Source organism: Rosa chinensis, chromosome 1, assembly GCF_002994745.2.
Source record: "Rosa chinensis cultivar Old Blush chromosome 1, RchiOBHm-V2, whole genome shotgun sequence".
In the NCBI taxonomy this organism is placed as follows: domain Eukaryota; kingdom Viridiplantae; phylum Streptophyta; class Magnoliopsida; order Rosales; family Rosaceae; genus Rosa; species Rosa chinensis.
In genome coordinates this window covers 44725-66620 of record NC_037088.1, presented here as the reverse complement: position 1 = coordinate 66620, position 21896 = coordinate 44725, and positions in this window count along the sequence as shown.

Here is a 21896-nt window from a genome sequence, read left to right as displayed (position 1 = left end):
ACAATTAAAGGAAGCAGTGAGTGATGGCACTAGAACGGACTTTATTCTTAGAAGAGATGGAGCCTTGATGTTTGAGAATAGAATATGTGTACCTAATCTTCCTGATATTAAACGAGAAATTTTGGATGAAGCTCATAGTTCTGCTTACGCTATGCATCCCGGCGGAACAAAAATGTACCGAACTTTAAAACCATATTATTGGTGGCGAAATATGAAAAGAGAAATTGCAGCGTATGTGAGTAGGTGCTTGATATGCCAACAGGTAAAAGCAGAAAGACAGAAACCTTCAGGATTGCTCCAGCCATTGCCTATTCCAGAGTGGAAGTGGGAGCACATCACCATGGATTTTGTTTCGGGTCTCCCACGAACTCGCGATGGTCATGATTGTATATGGGTGATCGTGGATCGACTCACCAAGTCTGCTCATTTCTTACCTGTTAACAAGACTTACGGGATGGACAAGTTAGCGGAACTTTTTGTGAATGAAATAATCAGACTTCATGGGTCACCTGTTTCTATTGTCTCTGATCGAGATCCTCGTTTCCCTTCAAAATTTTGGAGGAGTCTACAAGAGGCTTTGGGTACTGGATTGAGTTTTAGCACTGCATTTCATCCACAGACTGATGGACAATCGGAGAGAACTATCCAAACTTTGGAAGACATGTTGAGATCCTGTGTTATGCAATTCAAAGGAAGTTGGGATAGCCATTTGGCATTGATTGAGTTCGCTTACAATAATAGTTATCATTCCAGTATTGACATGGCTCCTTACGAAGCTCTCTATGGAAGACAATGCCGTACTCCTTTATGTTGGAATGAAGTGGGAGAAAGAAAGCTCATAGGTCCAGAGATTGTGCGGATTACCACCGAAAAAGTTAAGTTGATCAAAGAGAAACTCAGGGCAGCTCAAAGTAGACAAAAGAGTTATGCGGATAACCGCAGGAAAGACTTGGAATTTCAAAAAGGTGATTGGGTATTCTTGAAATTGTCTCCATGGAAGGGTGTTGTAAGATTTGGAAAGCGGGGGAAACTCAGTCCTCGATATATTGGACCTTTTATGATTAAGGAGCGAGTTGGCCCAGTTGCTTACAAATTAATACTACCTCCGAGGTTATCCAAGATTCAAGATGTCTTCCATGTGTCCCTGCTCCGCAAGTATATTGCTGATCCCTCTCATGTCTTAGAAGAACAACCCATTCATTTGAAGGAGGATCTTACTTATGAGGAGGAACCGATCCAGATACTCAACAGAAGAGAGCAGGTCCTTAGAAACAAGACGATACCTTTAGTTAAAGTACTGTGGAGTAATCATTTGGTGGAGGAAGCTACTTGGGAACCGGAAGATCTAATGAGACGACAGTACCCCTATTTGTTCTGACAGGTATGTAAATTTCGAGGACAAAATTTTTTTTAGGGGGGGGTGAATTGTTACACCCCACATCTGAAATACCCTTTTTATTGAGTTACATGAAATTCTTTATGGTTACCGTTCGCGGTTATAATTTTAACGTTTAGGGGGTGATTAAAAATTGACTTTTCATGAGTTAATAATTTGGGAAAATTTCCTTCATGAAAGTTGTAGAGGACGTTAAACCGAGCGCGTGCATATGTGGTACATAAAAATCGGAGTTCGTATGCAAAAGTTATGAGTGAAATACGAAGTTACTGTTCATGGTAACAAAAATATAAATATGGTAAGTTACCATTGTAGGTTTCCATTTTCGGAAACCCGGTAACTCTCCCTCTCTCTTCTCCCCCGACCCCTTCCCCTTTCGGCCCGAACTGGTTTACCTCCGATTTCTCCCTCCTCCGGCCGACCCACGACGGAATCCAGCTACCCCCAGGCTCGTCTCCTCCCCCTTGACCCATTGGCGGTGGTGTTTTGTGAAGATTTGGCCGGAGAAGCTTGATTTCGCGCCGGGAAGGTAATGGTTTCAGTTTGCGATTTGTGCCGATTTCCGGCGATTCCGGCCTTCTCTGGTCACCAGACCGGCGTCGAAGGTCGGGTTTTTGCTGGAGATGATTTCCCCTAAGGTCTTGCTTCTCAATTTGCAGTGTGGAGGTCGAATCGATCGAACTCGATCCTGGGGTTCTTGAATTTTTCTGGAAAATTTTCACCGGCTTAATTGGAGCTCTTCCAGGTAAAAATTGGCACTTGTTGTAGTTGAGAAAGAGATTAGGCATGTTGAGTAGGAGGTGCTGCCAAAATTTGGTGGCCATTGGTGGTGGTTGGCCGGTGGCGCGTGGGCCCCACGCGCGGCCACTGTGGGTGGCGCGTGGAGCTGCAATTTATTTTCTATTTTGGCTCCATAAATCCCTTAACGATTGTAGAAGTTTACACATGAAGTTTGGTGGAAATCGGAGGAATTACGAATTGAGTTTAATTGATTAATTATTGATTTTCGCGAATTCGATCGCCGAATTCCTTTCGAGTTCACTTTAAATATTACATCGATGAAAGATTAATGTTGGAGTATTAAGGATGGATGTTGTAGAGTGTTGAGGAGTCGGATTTTAGGAAAGGGGATGTTTTGAATTTCCAATTATAAGTATCGTAAAGTTAAAATTCCGTCCTGTGAATTATATATATTTATGAATGTTATTCGTACAGGACGAGAGGAGTCTCCATACGAGAAAAATACCGAGCGACGTCAGGATTGAGCATATATTGTGAGTGGACTTTCATTTTTCAAAGAATGATGCATGCATTTATTTAATTGATTCCAAGGTTATAATTTATTTATCGTATTATTTTCCCGAGCGTATGGTTATTTTCAGAAATGGTTTTGGATATTGATTATTTGAAGATTTTATGGCGTGCGGGGTCACGTCATTGGATTATGCTTTCCTTACCTTATTTATTCATTTCCGATGTGATTTCCGGATTTATACTATTTATATTATATTTATATTCGGCGACTTGAGATTTTTATGAAATGCGATGAAGTTAATCTTTATACTTATTTATATCCTATTTATTTTGAAAATGAGATTATCTTGGCGTGTGGGACACGTCGTTGGAAATTCAGTTACGAGAGTTGGGGAAGTTTTATGGATTTACTTGGTTTTCGGATTTCCTTTGCCATACTTTGGGTGACTTATCATTGCTAGCATTGATTTCCGCCTTTGTGGCGCGGTGATGGGATCACCGTAGCCCTTCCGCCTTTGTGGCGCAGGTTACTGTCTCTGTGACAGTAATTCTGTAGCCCGGTATCCTATCGCTACACTTAGTGGCGTAAGGGTATATTACGGGAGTTATGGGAGTATTTTAGCCTGGGAGGCTATCACCCGAGCCTGGGAGGCTCACTCGTATGGCTATCGCCTTCCCCTACTCACTTTACTATTTAGGCTAGCGGGGCTAGCTCGATTTTTATTTAACCAGCGGGGCTGGTCTTATTTCCCTTGAGTATCAGAGTTCCAACTTTTTCTTATAAATCGTATGTGACTAGTGGGGCTAGTCGGTTTTCATGAGTGGAACTCCTCTTGTTTTATTTTCGTTAATCACTGCATGCATCGGGAATTTTTAAAGGAAATAAATGTGGAAAGTATAAAATCCATTTGGTTTATATTTGTTTATTTGGGTAAAATCCTCAAATGGTACCCGAATTATCACCAAATGCACTTTTTAGTACCTATAAATTTTTAGAGAGTCTAGTGGTACCTACACTATTCCTCCGTTAGCCCCTATGGTACCTCCGTCCATTATTCCGTTAAAAATGCCTACGTGGCGGCCATGTGAGACTCATGTGAGTAAAATAACAAGGGTAAAATAGTATTTTCATTCATATATAGAATTATAGAATTATAATATATTGAAGGTCTATAATTAAAAAGTAATTTGACACATAAAAAATAAAAATAATACCCAATCCGTTCTTCCCTATTCTCGGGTTACTTGGGGTAATTAATTTAAGTATTTTGTTTGTGTTTAGTTATTTTTTATAAAAATTAATATATATTCATTTGGTCAACTAATGAGATAATTTTTTCTCAAACAATTAATAGGATTAACCAATGGAAGTAGTAAGTAAATGGTAAATGTAGATATTCACTAATTAAATTCAATTCTAGCTCTTTTTTTTTTTAAACCAAGTTTAATTTAGTTTTATAAAAAAATTGTAAAAAAAATAGGGTTTTTACAATTTTATCCCTACTTTAACGGAATAATTGACGGAAGTACTAAAAGGGTTAACGGAGAGATACTACAGGTACTACTAGTCTCTCTGAAAATTTGTAGGTACCAAAAAGTGCATTTCGTAATTGTTTGGGTACCATTTGAGGATTTTACCCTTGTTTATTTTTGTCCACTCATGCTAACGTTTTTATGTACTTTCCCCTGGGCCCTTCGGTTTCAAATGCCCAGTTTTCAGTGTTGCTGCTCGGCGTTCTGAAGTGAGCCATAGTGACCGCATCCGCTTCCGTCATCATATTTTGTAGGTTATTTATTTAGTCTACTGTACTCTATGTTAAACTTATATTCCTAGAATGCTCTGATTACTAAGGGATATGTGACCCAAACTTGTATGAATTATATTGAGGTCTATGACCTAACTTTGGTGATTGTAGTAACTTGTACCTTTCGGAGATTATGTATGATGTTGTTAGCTTTGAGATGGGATTGGTGGAATTTGGGAGCAGAGTGGCTCCAGGAGTTTTGGTTGGTTATTAGAAGTGAATTTTGTTTTCCGCAGGATTTTGGGTTATCCATTTTTAAGGGTGGTTATGTCGGAATTTTTGGTAAATCTCCTTTAAAGGTGGGTCCCGCAGGGCCACTTCGGATTCCAGGGTGGAATTCGGGGTGGGTCCTGTCAGTAGTAATACCGAAGGTGCTCGGTATTCCAAGGGTGGGTCGTTGTAACGCCATCCTTGTCCATTAAGTAGAAGGTGTCGGGGCTAACAACTTCCACAATTTTGTATGGACCTTCCCAAGTTGGGCGGAGTGCTGTTGGTGGCGGAATAACCTCCTTCATGACCCAGTCCCCCAGTTGGAGGTTCCGAGCTTTGACTCTGGTTTTATAAAAATGTGAATCCCGTTGCTTGTTTTGCAAGTTGTGTAGATGAGATTTGTGGCGTTTTTCCTCGAGGAGGTCTTTGTCAAGGTTGACGCCTTCGCCGTTGGTTTCAGAGTGGTAGCTTTCTATTCTGGCGGTAGGTTGTGTGACCTCAATGGGTAGGACGGCCTCAATACCGAACATCATACAGAATGGCGTTTCACCAGTGGCGGAAGTTGGAGTAGTCCGGATGGCCCATAGAACTTCCAGGAGTTTTTCCGCCCATAAACCCTTGGCGTCGTCGAGCTTCTTTTTCAGCAGCTTCTTGATTATCTTGTTCGCTGCTTCGACTTGGCCGCTGGTTTGGGGGTGAGCGACGGATGCAAAGATCATCTTGGTGCCCAAATTAGCGGTGAAAGATATGAGTTCCTTGTTGTTGAACTGTGTGCCGTTGTCTGTGATGATTGTGTGGGGAACACCGTAGCGGCAGTAGATGTTCTTCCAGAGGAAGTGAGTTACCTTGGCGGTAAATATTGCCGTAAGTGGTTTTGCTTCGATCCACTTGCTGTTGTAGTCAATGGCGACAATGATGTATTTGAACTGACCCCTAGCGATTGGGAATTTTCCCAGCAAGTCTAGGCCCCACATGGAATGGATCCATGGGCCGATGATGACTGACAGGGGTTCCGCCGGGGCATGGGGGAGGTCAGCGTACTATTGACATTTGTGGTAGGATCTGGACACCCTTCTGGCGTCATCGCCGAGCGTGGGCCAAAAGTATCCCTATCGCATTATGCGATTGGCCAGAGACCTGGGGCCCAAGTGGTTTCCACACTCCCCGGCGTGTATCATTGTAAGCACGTCTTTTCCCTCTTCTGGGGTCAGACATCGGAGGTTGGGATGAGTAAACCCCTGGCGGTAAAGTTTGCCATTCTGTATGTTGTAGTGGGTACGTTGCTCTTCGCTTGAGCTGTTATGCTTCGACCTTATCCGCTAGTAATGTTCCATTGCGCTTGTATTCGATGATTTCATCCATCCAACTGGGCCTAGTCTCAATGTTGAAAATCTCCGCCAGGGTTTTTGTGATGCTTGGTTTGTCAAGGCGTTCTACCCTTGTGTCCGCTGGACATTGGTGTGGTTGAGCGGTTGCTAGCCTCGCTAGTGAATCAGCCTTGGTGTTCTTTTCCCTGGGGATCTGTGTGATGGTGTGAAATTTGAATTTTTTGGGTGTCTTGACGTACCCTAAGTATGCCGCTAACTGTTGGTCTTTGGCCTGGAAACTGTCATTGACCTGGTTAACGACTAACTGGGAATCACTGAATATGTTGACATTGTCAGCGCCTGAGTCGATGGCGAGGAGTAAGCCGGCAATGAGTGCTTCATATTTCGACATGTTGTTTGAGGCTTTGAAATCGAACTTCAACGCGTATTCTACGTTTAGTCCCCCCAGTCCTGTGAGGATGACTCCGGCGCCGCAGACCTTGGCGCAAGCAGAGCCGTCAACGTGGAGGTTCCAGTATGACAGTAGCTGGGGGCCTGGTTCCTCAATAGTTATCATTTTCATGTTGGCCTCTTGTGTGCCCTAGCTGGGTTCATCCTGATGCTTGGTGAGCTCGGCGATGAAGTTTGCCACCGCCTAACCTTTCATGGCGGTTCTTGGTTTGTAGTCGATGTCAAACTCGCTGAGGTCAATGGCCCATTTGCTGATGCGCCCAGAGTGCTCAGGGTTTTACATTACCTGCCTCAGCGGTTAGTTTGTTAAGACATGAATGGTGTGGGCTTGAAAATATTGGCGGAGACGTCTAGCGGCAACAATAAATGCGAGAGCGAGCCGTTCCAGGGGGCATATCTTGTTTCTGCCCCATTCATGCCTCTGCCGGCGTAGAATACAGGGAGCTCCTCCTGGCCCTGTTGCCGGACAATGGTGCAGCTTACCACTGATTGTGATACCGCTAGGTATATGTACAGTGTCTACCCTGCACAGGAATGGAGAGAAGTGGGACTGCTGCCAAGTACTCTTTCAAGCTCTGGAATGCAGCCTCACAGTCTGGGTTCTAGTTGATTACCTTCTTATGGGTTGTCTTTAGGACTTTGAAAAATGGGAGGCATCTGTCAGTGAGTCTAGAAATGAACCAAGAGAGAGCGGTTAGCTTGCCCTGGAGACTCTACACTTGTTTTTTCCATTTTGGAGCCTTCATGTTGAGGATGGCTTGCACCTTGTCAGGATTGGCCTTTATGCCCTGTTCACTGACTATGCGGACGTTGGCCATGTGTCCGCTAGCTTTGATTCTTTTGACCAGCATGTCATCCACATATACCTCTATGATTTTGCCCAGATGCTCAGCGAACATGGCATTCATCAACCGCTGGTAAGTTGCACCGGCATTCTTCAAACCGAAGGGCATAACATTGTAACAGTATAGGCCCTTGTCGGTGGTGAAGGCGGTGCACTCCTGGTCACCAAGGTGCATCTTGATCCGATTGTAGCCGGAGAAGGCGTCCATCATGCTCAATGGCTCGTGTCCAGCGGTGGCATCGACCAGTTGGTCTATGCGGGGTAGCGGGAAACTGTCCTTGGGGCATGCCTTGTTGAGGCCCTTGAAGTCGACACACATCCGCCATTTTTCGCTAGGTTTCTTGACCATGACCAGGTTGGAAATCCACTGAGGGTAATTGACTTGGCGGATGAACCCGATGTTCTATAGTTTGGTGACTTCCTCCCCAATTGCACGATACCTTTCCTCATCGAAGGCCCTCCGCCGCTGCTTGACAGGGTAGGAGGATGGTTTGATGCTCAGCTTGTGTGTGATGATCTCAGGGGAGATGCCTACTATGTCAGCATAGGACCATGCAAAGACGGCGGCGTTGTCACGTAGAAACTGGGTGAGTTCTGCCGCTACCTCTGTGTCTAGCTGAGCACCTATGTGGACTGTCCGCTCAGGGTGTTCATCGGAGATGTTGATAACCCTCAAAGATGTTTCTGGGTTGACATGCTCCTTTTTGACATATTTCTTCTCGTCATCTCTGAGGTCCTCAAAGATGTCTGGCGGTGGAGCATGGTTTCCTACTGTTAGTATCTCATGGCGGCGCGTCGACCGTGCTGCAGTTGTGGAGTAGCATTCTCGTGCCAATTGTTGACTTCCTTTGACACAGCTTGTCCTGTTGGGCGTAGGGAACTTCATGAGAAGCATGTATCCAGATATGATGCACTTGAGCTTGTTGAGTGTCGGTCTATTGATTTCCTCTATACATAAACTGGCGCCGATAACTAGTCGCATGTAGTCAGAACCCAACGGTTGCGTGATGTCTTCCGAGAAGCTGAGCAATGGCTCATGATCTCGGAGTAATTTTCTATTCTGCTGGAGTTTGCTATAATAACCATTGAAGATGACATTGATAGCGGATCCGCTGTCCACAAGGACCCTCCCTACTGACCATTTATCGAGTATGGCGTCGATTAAGAATAGATCGTCGTGGGGTAGATGCACTCCGCGCTCCTCCTCCTCTGAGAAAGTAATGGGTCCCCAACCAGACCTTGGGAGTTTTGCGGACCTCTCGTAGCAGATATTGCAAACTTCGTTGGGGTGGTTAGCGAGCGCATAACCTTTTTTTTCCCTGTAGGACATGTTGGTAATTGGAGCACCGCCGTCAATGGTATTGATGCTGCCCATTTACTCGATGTTGGCGACCACGGGTGGCGGTTGGCAAATCTTGAATTGCTCCATCTTACCATCACGGTACAAAGTCTCAATAGCTGTCTTGAGAGCGTTGCAGTTGTTGGTGTTGTGGCCGCTGTCCTCATGATATTTGCACCATTTACCGGTGTTCTTGGGCTTTCCCACCCTTGGGTATTTTCTTGGAGGTGGTGGCGGAATCTGAACCTTGCACTGGTCGTATATTTCTTCATACGAGGCTGTGAGGACCGTGAACACTGCATGCCGCTGGGAGGACTCTGTCTATTTATTACGGTTATCCCCCTGGGATGAGCGGCTGCCCTTGTTGTAATGCTAATCCTTCTGCCGCTTGTTCTGGTAAGTGCCTTGTTGCCACTTTCTCTTCTTATCTGTTGGCGGCGTAGCAGAGTTTTTGCTAGCGGTCTCCTGATTGCTGGCGGAAGGTTGAGTTGACTTTGTAGGCGTTGGCGGCGGGGGGGGGGGGGGGGGGGGGGGGGGTTTCTTTATATATGATGAATTCTGCTTGTGCATGGATCACAACCTCGCTCATGACATGGTAATATGCGGCATTTGGATGATTGTAATTGAGATGATAGAGAAATGGTCCCTTGAGGAGTCCTTGCTTGAAGGCTGCTAGCGCCATTGTCTTGTCGAGATCGCAGCACTGAGATGCCGCCGCTCGCCACCTGGTGACGAACGCCTTCAACGTTTTTGCTACCCCTTACTTGAGGTTGAACAGCTGAGTTGTGTTGTGATGTCCGGCGGCCAACAGGATGAACTGAGAGAGGAAAGCGTTTGACAGTGCGTGGAATGAATCGATGGAGCCTGGCGGGCATAAAAGAAACAGCTCATTGCCTCGATGTCTAACGTTTCGCTGAACAAGTGGCAGAGGGTGGCGTACGTCATCAAATCCATTATTGTTAGTGACCTTCTTAAAGGTGTCCATGTGGACGAAGGGGTCGGACATGCCGTTTTAGTGTGACATCTTTGTTGTCTTTGCGTGTGATGGTCTGACGGCCAGCAGGATCCTGGCGGTGAATGGTCCTGGTCTGGATGTAAAGAGCGGATTTGGAGTTGGCGATGGGGCGCCTGCCTCCTCCCGGATTAGTCTTTGCTCTAATTGTTGCATTCTTTCCATGATTAGGGCGGTTGCGTCGCCAACGGGCCTCGCCTGGAGGTTGGGGTTTGGCTGTGATTCCCGCTCCCGCTCGGGGGTAGGTGGATTACCTTCAGTTCTGGCCCTGGCTGCCCGGCGGTTAGGGTTTGGCTGTGATTCCGCCTCCTGCTCCATCATTAGGCGGGGCAGATGAGGCGGGCCCATCACCTCTAGTGGGTTCAGCGGTACCTGCATCTGTATGACTGGTACAGGTACCATTCTGCCTGTATTGGGTCGACTGTGTCTAGTGCTCCGCGATTGCTCGCTCTGTGCTGTGTTAGAGTTTGCTTCTAGCTCCTTTTTTAATTCGTTGAACTTTGACATCAGCGTGGCCACCTGCTTTTGGGCCTCGGCCTTCTCTATGCTCTCTTGCTCGCCCTCCTTGTTTGCTTTGTGGAGGTCCGCCAATGCCAGCTCATACATAGCAGTGAGGTCCCGGACAGGTGGGTGACTGCTGCCCGGCTGGATCTCCGCCGCAAGGTTTGATGGGGTATTGAATAGTGCACGATTAACGTTTACTACTGGGTCAACGTTAGTTGTTGGATTTATGGGGTGGGGGTCGGCGGACTGGTCTGCTTGCTGCTGAGCGTTTATGTGGTGACCCGAATGGGTATACCATAGCACCATAATATTAAGCCAATCGGAGCTCGCTACGTCGTAGACATACTGTAGACCTACCAACTTAATACTACAAGGCTTTTTCGAAAATGCAATTTTTAGAAAATAGGAGACCAAGAAAAACTAAATTTTAGAAAGGGCTTTAAATCAACAACCCAACATTCAAAATAACAAGTCTGGAAATGCTTTAAAAAAAAAATAAAGTGGGCAAGTGCACTATGGCGCCTTAGGGCTTACATCATAACCGAAATGAAAGGAGTTCAACAATAACAATAAAACAAAGAGGTGAGGCGCGCTCCCAGGTAGGCGGACCTCACAGGGTTCAACATGGAATGAGAAACGAGTAAATTGATGGAATACCAAAAGGGAAGATGTGATGTCCCGTATCCCAATTACCCGTTTACTAGTCATTTGGACAGTAAACGATCTTTATTTCCACTTTTACTATCGTTTCAGTACGTTTAGTGGCCCTAAAAGTTGATTTTTTGTTCGGGTCAAAATTTGAGAAAATGTTCTTCATAAAAGTTGTAGAGGACGTTAAACCGAGAGCGTGCATATGTGGTACGTAAAAATCGGAATTCGTATGCGAAAGTTATGAGCGAAATAAGGAAGTTACTGTTCATGGTAAATTTATATATATATTGAAATTTTACTGTGGTAGGTTTCCAAAACCGGAAACCCACCCTTTCTCTCTCTTTCCCCCGATCTCTCCCTCTTTCCCTTTCGGCCTCTATCTTCCTCCTCTCAATTCCCCGCCGTCCGGCCACCTGGGGACGAGTCACCGATCAACACCGGCACGCCTACTCCCCCTCTTCACGCTAGTACCCGTGGGTCACGCCAATTTGGCAGGAGAAGCGAGAATTGACGGCGAGACGCAAACTGTAGCAGATTGGGGTTTTCCGATAATTCTTTCGTTTCCGGTGGTCTCTGGCCACCAAACCGGTGTCGAAGGCTCGATTTTCGACGAAGATCATTTCCCCTAAGGTCTTGCATCCCAATTTGCTGTGTAGAGGCTGAATCGACAACCTAGGGTTCTTGAATTTCTGGGTTTTCTTCACCAGTTGTTTTCGACCGTTTCAAGGTAAAAATAGTTTGTGTTGTAGTTGAGAAAGAGGTTAAGCATGCTGAGTAGTTGTTGCTGCCAAAATTTGGTGGCCATCGGAGGTGGTGGCCGTCGGCGCGTGGGCCCTACGCGCCGTCACTATAGGTCGCGCGTGGAGGCGCGTAGGGGTGCTTTTTAATTTCAATTTTTAGCCTATTAAATTCTATAATTGTTGTAGAGGTTGAATATGTGATTTTGGTTAATTTTGGGAGAAGTTTGTCATGGATTATGAATTTCCGAAGTTTGAGAGTTTCGGTTGTTGATTTATGGGAATCCGACCTTCGGATTTCCCTTGTTCCGATATGGAATACATTAATCGACGGATGGATATTAATGGTGAAGTTTGGTAAGAATTGGTGGAGTTTGAATCGGTTATAAATTTCTAAAGATTTGGATTTTGGTTAATGTTAATCGTGAATCCGATTGTCGGATTTCGTCCATAATTGTTATAGTTGAAATCGACGAGTGGGCAGTGTTGGTGAAGTTTGATTCGGTGTGGAAGAGGATTGGAGAAGTTGAGGTTATAGGTTTTGAGATTAATTATTGATTATCGTAAATATCTATCGAATTGTTGTTTACGGATTATATTTGTGTACAGGACGTGATACCGACCTATTGCTTGACGAGGATCCTTACGCTTGGATACCACGTTAGCCGTATATTGTGAGTGGACTTTTATTTTTCAAAGAATGATGCATGCATTTATTTAATTGGTTCCGAGCTTATAATTTGTTTATAGTATTAATTTCCTGAGTATATGGTTAATTTCAGGAAGGGTTGGTTATTTGAATATTTGAAGGTTTTATGGCGTGCGGGGTCACGTCATTAGATTATGCTTATTTTCCTTTATTTATTTATCTCCGATGGGATTTCCGGATTTATACTATTTATATTTTATTTATATACGGTGATTTGTGATTTTTAACGAGATTTCGATGGAGTAAATCTTTATACTTATTTATCTCCTATTTATTTCGAACTTTAGATTATCTTGGCGTGTGGGACACGTCATGGGAAATTCTTTTACGGGATATGGGGAAGCTTTATGTATTTGTGGTTTTACTTGGGGGTTTTTTTTATGCCATACTTAGGGTGACTACTATCATTGCTAGCATTGATCTTCCGCCTTTGTGGCGAGGTGATGGGATCACCGAAGCCCTCCGCCTTTGTGGCGCTGATTACTGTCTCTGTGACAGTAATTCTGAAGCCCAGTATCCTATCGCTACACTTAGTGGCGGAAGGGTATATTACGAGAGTAATGAGAGTATTTTGGCCTGGGAGGCTATCACCCGAGCCTGGGTGGCTCACTCGTATGGCTATCGTCTTCCCCTACTCTTTATACTATTTTCGACTAGCGGGGCTAGTCCGATTTATTTTAGCCAGCGGGGTTGGTTCTATTTCTTTGAGTATCGGAGTTTCAACCTTTTCTTTTATTCGTTTGTGACTAGCGGGGCTAGTCGGCTTTCAAGAGCGGAACTCCTCTTATTTTAGTTTTGTTAATCATTGCATGCATCGGGAATTTTAAAGAAATAAATATGGGAAAGTATAAAATCCATTTGGTTTAAAAATCTTTTATTTTTGTCCACTCACTCTAACGTTTTTATATACTTTTCCCTGGGCCCTTCGGTTTCAAATGCCCAGTTTTCAGTGTTGCTGCTAGGCGTTCTGAAGTGAGCCATAGTGACCGCATCCGCTTCCATCATCATATTTTGTAGGTTATTTATTTAGCCTACTGTACTCTATGTTAAACTTATATTCCTAGAATGCTCTGATTACTAAGGGATATGTGACCCAAACTTGTATGAATTATATTTGAGGTCTATGACCTAACTTTGGTGATTGTAGTAACTTGTACCTTTCGGAGATTATGGGTGATGTTGTTAGCTTTGAGATGGGATTGGTTGAATTTGGGAGCAGGGTGGCTCCAGGTGTTGTGGTTGGATTTTTTTTTTTTAGAAGTGAATTTTGGTTTTCCGCAGGATTTTGGGTTATCCATTTTCAAGGGAGGTTATGCCGAAATTTTTGGTAAATCTCCTTTAAAGGTGGGTCCCGCAGGGCCACTTCAGATTCCAGGGTGGAATTCGGGGTGGGTCCTGTCAGAAGAACTTCAAGCAACAGGAACAGCAACACACGAACTCGGCCAACGACCCACTTCTAATCCAAATCGTCCGGAATGACCTCGTTGTAACCTGAAATATAGGGGTGAGCATTTCGTCCTTGCTAGCCCAATAGGGGCTGACCCAACCTTAGTTAGGTTTGAAAACTAATAGGTAAAACATAAACTATTAGAATATAGATTGCGCGCATTTGTAAAATCAAGTAAAACAAATGCAAACAAAAACAATCACAGTTGTTTCGTTTCAGGAAATCATATGCAGCATACTTCACACAACTTGGAGCTCTGAGATACTTACCTGCCGGCTAAACTAAAATAAATCAGTGACCGACCTGGTTCGTCATCCTTCGAGAACCGGCCAACTACTCTATAGTCTTTATGGCTATAAGTAGCGAAAGTGTCCATTTCCTGGCTCTGAGTCTCCTATGACTGGTTCACCGTCTGTATTCACATTTCCTCGACAAACATAGGAGCACAGCCCCCTCCGGAGGTTCACGGTTATCGACACCATGGGATCCCTAGGAATCTACGCGTCTAGGTCCCATTCACTTTCAGGTCACAAACACAAACATACAAAGGGTATAATATCTCAACATGCAAGTCTAGCCTCGGTTTTCGAAATCAATAATCATCAGTTATGAAAACACAGGTATCACGAGGCATCGACTAATGAACAACCAAAAGTACTTGCAGGCAACATAATATTATACTAGAGCATTCCACATATATCGAAAAGCCTCTAACAAGGAAGGGACAGCTCACCCTACCTGGAAAATGCTGGCGTACTCCACACTCTGATGCTTTCCGCTTAAGCTTCCTTAACGATCGTGTTTCCTGAACCATTACTTAGTTTGTAAGTAATTATCCAAGTAAACATTATGATCAACTTTAAGTAATCGCACACACTAAATTCTTTTTATTTCAATGAGGTCATTAATTATTTCTTTCAACCTTTACCAATTTGGGAAACTAACTTCTTTCTTAAAAAAGAAAACGTCCTTATCGCTCCGCTAAACTTTCGCCAATCCGAGCGATCAAAGTCGAGTCGATCCTCACGTTTTACGAGGTCAGTTAACCATGGTCAACTCTCGGAGTTGACTTTTGACATTTGACTTTGACTTCTGACTTTTGACCAAGTAATCATTTATTTATCATTATTTATTATTTATTAAAAATAAATAAGTAAATAATTCTTATTTATTAAAAATAAATAAGTAAATAATTCTTATTTATTAAAAATAAATAAGTAAATAATTATAAATAAAGTTTTACTTTTACTTTTACCCATTTACTTCTCCTTTTTCACCTTTTCACTTTTATCATGACTTTTACCTCCACACTTTTACTTTTACTTTTTACCTCCTTTTTACCGAATTTACCTTTACTTTCACCTTCTTCACTTTTTACCACTTTACCACAATAAAAACTCATTTAATCCAACTTTTACCATTTTCTTTATTTTCCTTTTCTTCCAAAAACAAATCCATTTCTTTTCTTCTTCCTTTTCTTTTTCTTTTGGCCAAAACTACACAACAACAATCACCAAATCTTCCACAATAAAATTCCAACACTATGAAAATTAGGCTAACAAAATCCTACTAATTAAACCATCCTCAAATCTCTATTTTTCACAATTTTTTTCCAACAACAACAATAGCTCAACATAATCAAAATCAACCAAATAAATTCCAAAAATTCTAGGTTTTGTCCAAAACCCATTCCTTACCCTTTCTTCTTCAAAAATCACGGCCTATTCCTTCTCCTTGGCCTTCTTCACCTACAAATCCGTCCAACATCAACATCTCAACCAAAAAACTCGAAAACAAGGTTGCATGGATAGATCCTTACCACAAATCCTTGCCAAACCCATAGCCTACCTTCATGGTTTAAGGAGAAATCGGGTTCATGCAAACAAAATCACAAATCAAAATCAAAAACTCGGATTTAGGAAGAAATAGGTGTAGATCGGATGAATAGAGGCTAGATTAGGAGGGATATTACCTTGATTTAAGCTTGGAAAGAAGAAATCACAAAAACCCCCAAATTAGCTTCGGGTTCTAGGGTTTTTGGAGGATTGAATAGCCAAATTTCTTGATTTTGGTTGGAGAAATGGAAAGAGGGGATGAAGAGAAGAAAATCTGGAAATTTTGGTTGAAATCCGGGTTCCGGCGACGGCGGTGCGGCGGCGGTGATTTCCGGCGAGGATGAGGAGAGAGAAGCTCTCGGGTAGAGAGAGAGGAAAGGGAGAAAATGAGGAAGAGGCTAGGGTTTTGGAGAGAATGAGATGCTTAAATACCTCTCCCAAATTTAATTGTCAAAAGTCGAATCTGCCCCTCCTTTTGGGCCAATGGGCTTGGGCTATTCTATTTTCATTTTCCTCTTAATTTTCCTGAAGCCCACTCTGAAAATTACCTCTTCAAACATCCTTATTTCTCCGATACTTCACTGAATCCTTTCGAGAAAACTTCACTGAAGCCTCGATACTTTAAAAATACTTTTCTAGACCCAAATTGGATTTTCTCTAAATTTCTTAATCCTTTAAATGGCCTCAAAGTCTTAACCTAAGCACAAATACTTTTGTACCTCACGAATACGTAATTTCATACGTTATACGACAAATTAAAATAAACAATAAAATGTACGGGGGTCTACAGTTTACCTCGCTACCACTAGTCATGGTAGTGATGGATCACCTTTTGTTCAAGGATTCCCACAAACGGCGCCGATGTTAATGTCTAAAAGTTCAGCGAAGCTGAACTTCGGTTAACGCTGATCCGATGGGCGGACCGCTACTTATGATATTCGGAGCTTCTGTTTACCTGTCAAGTAAAATACAGAGGGCGTTAGAGGGAGACCGCGCTGGGCAGTCTTCTCTTCTTCGATGCCTAAATTAGTCAATGTATTTGTGTTGACAAAGTAACAGTAGGTAAGTAGTAATTACGTAATTAATGAGGAGAGATGAGCGAACCTTTTATAGGTGAGGAGGGAACTGATTTTCTCCATATTTTATGTACTTACATAGGCATTTACGAGCATAATTAGCTATAATGAGCCATGCTCATGCTACCACTAGCGGTACCAACTCCCCCCAAAGGAGTGACCTACAGAAACACAGCCAAACAGGCTATCGCCTGAGCCCCAGCTCGCCTCTAGATCGTTACTGACGCGCCGCCACGAGCCACGTCAAGTTGGCGTCAGTAGCTTCAGAAGCTGGGGACTGAAGCACATTAGTCCCACATAAAAAACATGGAGAAGATCATTTCCCTCCTCACCTATAAAAGGTTCTCTCCTCTCTCCTCATTGATTACGCAATTAATACTTACCTGTTGTTATTTTGTCAACACAAATACATTGACTAACTTAGGCCTTTGACGTCCTCTATATTTTACTTGACAGATAGCGGGGACTCTGAGTATCATTGATAGCGGTCCGCCCATCAGACAAGCGTTAGTAAAAGATTAGTTACCGCTGAACTTTAAACATCAACATTGGCGCCGTCTGTGGGAATCCTTGAACAAAAGGCCATCTCACCACATCCACCATGACTAACGGTATCGGGGGAAACTCTGAGGAGCAAGCGGATCAATCCGCCAATCCCCACCCCACCAACTCCACGGACAACGTTAATCCAGCGGTTAACGTTAACCGTGCACTGTTCAATACACTGGTCAACCCCAGCAGGGAACCCCAGGCCAGTTACCAGAGCCCGCCAACTCAAACTATAGCGGAGGCTCAACCAAGCGGCAGCCGCCCCCCGGTGCAAGACCTTGCCGCTATGTATGAGCTGGCACTAGCAGACCTTCACAAGGCCAATAGAGAGCGCGAGCAGGAGCGCAGAGAAAAGGCCGAGGCCCAAAAGCAGGTAGCCATGCTGATGTCAAAATTTGACGAGCTAAAGAATGTGCTAGAAGAGAATGCTAACCCAGCGCAAAGCGAGTAGTCGCGGAGCACTAGGCGCAGTTAGCCCATCACCGGCGGATTGGTACACGGACCAATCATACAGATGCAAGTACACATGAACCTACCAGAGCTATCGGGAATGGGACCACCTCCTGAACCCCGACTAATGTTGGAACAGGAGGCGGAGTCTCAGCCGCATACCAACCGCTCGACAATCAGGGCCAGAACCGAGGGTAATATGCTTGTCCCTAGGCGAGAGCTGGTTCAACGGAGCATCCAGAAGGAACCCGATGGAGACACAACTGCCATAATACTGGAGTGGATGCAACAATTAGAGCAAAGACTAATCTGGGCCGAGGTAGGCGCCCCAGCGCCAATAGCAAATCCACTCTTCACGTCCAGACCAAGACCACTCATCGCCAAGATCCTGCATGCCATCCGCCCGGCACATGCAAAAACACCCAAGATGTCACATTATGGTGGCATGACTGACCCTTTTGTCCATATGGACACCTTCAAAAAAGTCACCAATAACAAGGGCTTCGATGACGCTACCCTCTGCCACTTGTTCAGTGAAACGCTGGATAGTGAGGCAATGAGTTGGTTTTTTGAGTGTCCGCCAGGGTCCATCGACTCGTTCAATGCACTATCAAATGCCTTCCTCTCTCGGTTTATCCTATTGGCCGCCGGACACCACAACACATCTCAGCTATTCAACCTCAAGCAGGGAGCGGAGGACACATTGAAGGCGTTTGTCACCAGGTGGCGAGCGGCAACGTCCCAGTGCCGCGATCTTGATAAAACAATGGCGCTCACAGCTTTCAAGCAGGGACTCCTCAAAGGACCATTTCTCTATCACCTCAATTACAACCATCCAAGTGCCGCTTACGACCATGTCATGAGCGAGGCTGTCATCCATGCACAAGCAGAATTCATTACATATGGAGAAACCCCACCATCACCACGAACACCTGTAAAGCCCACCCAACCCTCCTCCAGCCATCAGGAAACCGCTAACAAAACCTCTACTGCTCCGCCAACTAATAAGAAGAGAGAGTGGCAACAGAGCAGCCACCATAGCAAGCGGCAGAAGGATCAACATTACACCAAAGGTAACCGCTCATTCCAGGGAGATAACAGTAATAAACCAACGGAGTCATCCCAGCGGTACGTAGTGTTCATTGTCCTCAAGGCCTCATACGAGGAAATATACAATCTGTGTAAAGACCATATTCCACCACCACCCCCAAAAAAATACCCACGGGTGGGAAAGCCCAGAAATACCGGTAAGTGGTGCAAATATCACGAGGACAGCGGCCACAACACCAACAATTGCAACGCCCTCAAAACAGCCATTGAAACCTTATACCGGGACGGTAAAATGGAGCAATTCAAGGTACACCAACCACCACCTGTAATCGCTAACATTGAGCCCTTGGGCCGCATCAACACCATCGACGGTGGTGCTCCAATCACCAATATGTCTCACAGGGAAAAGAAGTGCTACGCACGTGCCAACCACCCCAAGGAGGTGTGCGATATCCGCTATGAGAGGTCCGCGAAGCTCCCCAAATCTGGTTGGGAGCCCATTACCTTATCAGAGGAGGAGGAGCACGGAGTACATCTGCCCCACGATGATCCATTCTTGATCGACGCCATACTCAATAAATGGTCAGTGGGAAGGATCCTTGTCGACAGCGGGTCCGTTGTAAATGTCATCTTCAACAGGTGCTACGACAAACTCCGGCGGCACAGAAAACTACTGTAGGATCATGAGCCACTGCTTAGCTTCTCCGGTGACGTCACGCAGCCATTGGGCTCTGACTATATGCGACTAGTTATCGGCGCCAGTCCACGAACGGCGGAAATCCACACGGAATTCATCATTGTGGACTATTTCAGCTCATACAATGCCATCATCGGTCGACCGGCACTTAACAAACTCAAGTGCATCATCATCAGGTACATGCTCCTCATGAAGTTCCCCACCCCCAACAGAACATGCTGTGTGAGGGGAAGCCAACAACTGGCACAAGAGTGCTATTCCACAACCGTGGCGCGATCAGCACGCCGCCATGAAATCTTAACAGTGGGAAATCATGCGGCGGCGCTAGATATCTTCGAAGACCCCAGAGATGACTAGAAGAAGTATGTGATCTGGCTAAAATAGGCACTCAATTTAAAACCCTGTTGTCATTCGTTAGTATATAAGCTAGTAGGGATCGTTCTAACCGGGGATTGAGGGTACTCCTGCAAAGATGGGTCAATTTAAATTAGTAATTATTAAAACAAGTATTAACAAGTATTTATCTACAAATTTACACAAGAAACTGAAGGAAGGGATGGATTTCAAAACTTTTTAATTAGTGCGGAATTAGTTTAACCATTAAACTACTAACTAAAAATAAAACTCATTCCTTTAACCCATGATCTTGGCTTATTATGATATGTATATAAACAAAGCATGCTTAGTAAGGAAGAACAAAGAGAGAGTTTATGCTCTACTCACCCTTGGAGCGTGATCTCAATCCGATCCAAGTGAACCACCAAAGTTCCTCTCCTTGATCTCTCCTTGTGTGTGTTTCTTCCACCTTGAAGCACTTCGGAATAAGAACTCCTTGTACTCCTTCTTGTGCTTGTAGACTCCTCCTTGATGTTGAAACTAGAGCCACAAAAGGATGCGGCCTCTAAGGATCTTCACCAAGTGAATCTAGAGATGAAGAAGATGAAAGGAAAGGAAGAAGATATGCAAGTGTTCTTCCTTCCTTGTGATAACACCAACTTCGGCCAAAAAGGGCAAAGGGAGAACTATCTCTTTTCAACTAAAAGATGATAGTGTGAAGACACTCTTCTCACTTGCTTGTCGTTTTACCCTTTGTCCATGCTTTCACCTTTTATAATAGGAAATAACTCCAACTACTAAAAGTGAAATATTGACTTTCACAAAGCCAATATGTTGGCTGGTCTATACTTGCTATTGGGCACTAAAATTTTGTCTTGGGCTTTCATTCAAGTCTCACTTAGTGAACCCCAAGTCCACACTTAATCCGACAATCGTTTAGGCTCAATAGGTTCGGTTTTACCCGAAAGATCTAATTATGTCCAAATAATAAATCCAATTAATTATTTGATCATAACCAACTCTTACTTAATCTTCTTCATATACAATCTCAAAGATCCACTTATATGGTGTGCGATCTCTTAGGTTCTAATTAACAAGGCAGTAAAGTTTATAGAACCATTCTATTTCAATTACGAATCAAAATTTCTTTTTGATTCTCCCTTGTTTTTAGGATCATAAATGATTATCAATCCTCGGGGACTTCACAAGTCATGAGTGACGTCTTGCAACATATCATGACTACCCTAGTTAATGTAGAATAACCTATTCAATTGGAATTATAATACAATACGGTCCTTCTCTAACACGATGTTCTAAATCACATCATTGGGGTATGGAATTGATATGTCAACCCCTTAATGTGATTTCCTTTGTTATGTGATTCGTAGAATGTGATTAGAAACTCCTTTCTAATCTCATTCAATGCTTTGGCCAAAGACTCATTGAATCACATCTTTGAACATCCACCTTATTTACTTAAGGTTAGAGATTCCTTATTGTACACTCACATGTCTCTATGACCGAATTGATTACACCAATGAATGCATCAATCATATCCGTTAAGGGACATAATATTATTGCATCATCAAGTGTTAATCCACTCACTCATAAGACAACCATGGTGTCTCAGGTCAAAGGACTAATTTGTATTATTGCAATTTAGAGTTCAAGTTTGACATGTAAGTAAAACTCCATACAAGAACTCTAACGATCGCGTTCAATGTACTCTTTTCAATAAGAGCACCCACATACTTGTATTAGTGTCTCCACACGAATGATAAAAGACATATCATCCTCCATATTGAGCATACATAGTATGTGCTAGTCTTTCCGGATTATCAATGTCCAGATGATAATCCTATGACTAGGAACTTTTTAGGATAAGAGTGTAAAAGAGTAAAGGTCTCACACATCTAACTCTTTAGATTACTTTCTCTTTAACTCATATTCTTTGGACCTTGTTCATTCAAATATCAAATATAAGCAATGAACAATAAACTTGCCCTTTTGATTAATAATCATTACAATAATAATTCATCAAAATGATTGTTTTAGGACACAACTCCTTCAGAAACAACCATAAAAAGGGGGGATTCAACTTTTGGTTTCTAAGTTCCTACGAAATAAAACAAAAAGATAAATATATACATGTGATCGACTTCTTCACACTCAAATTAGAATTTCCAAACCATATCAACATGCAATGAATTATTTCAA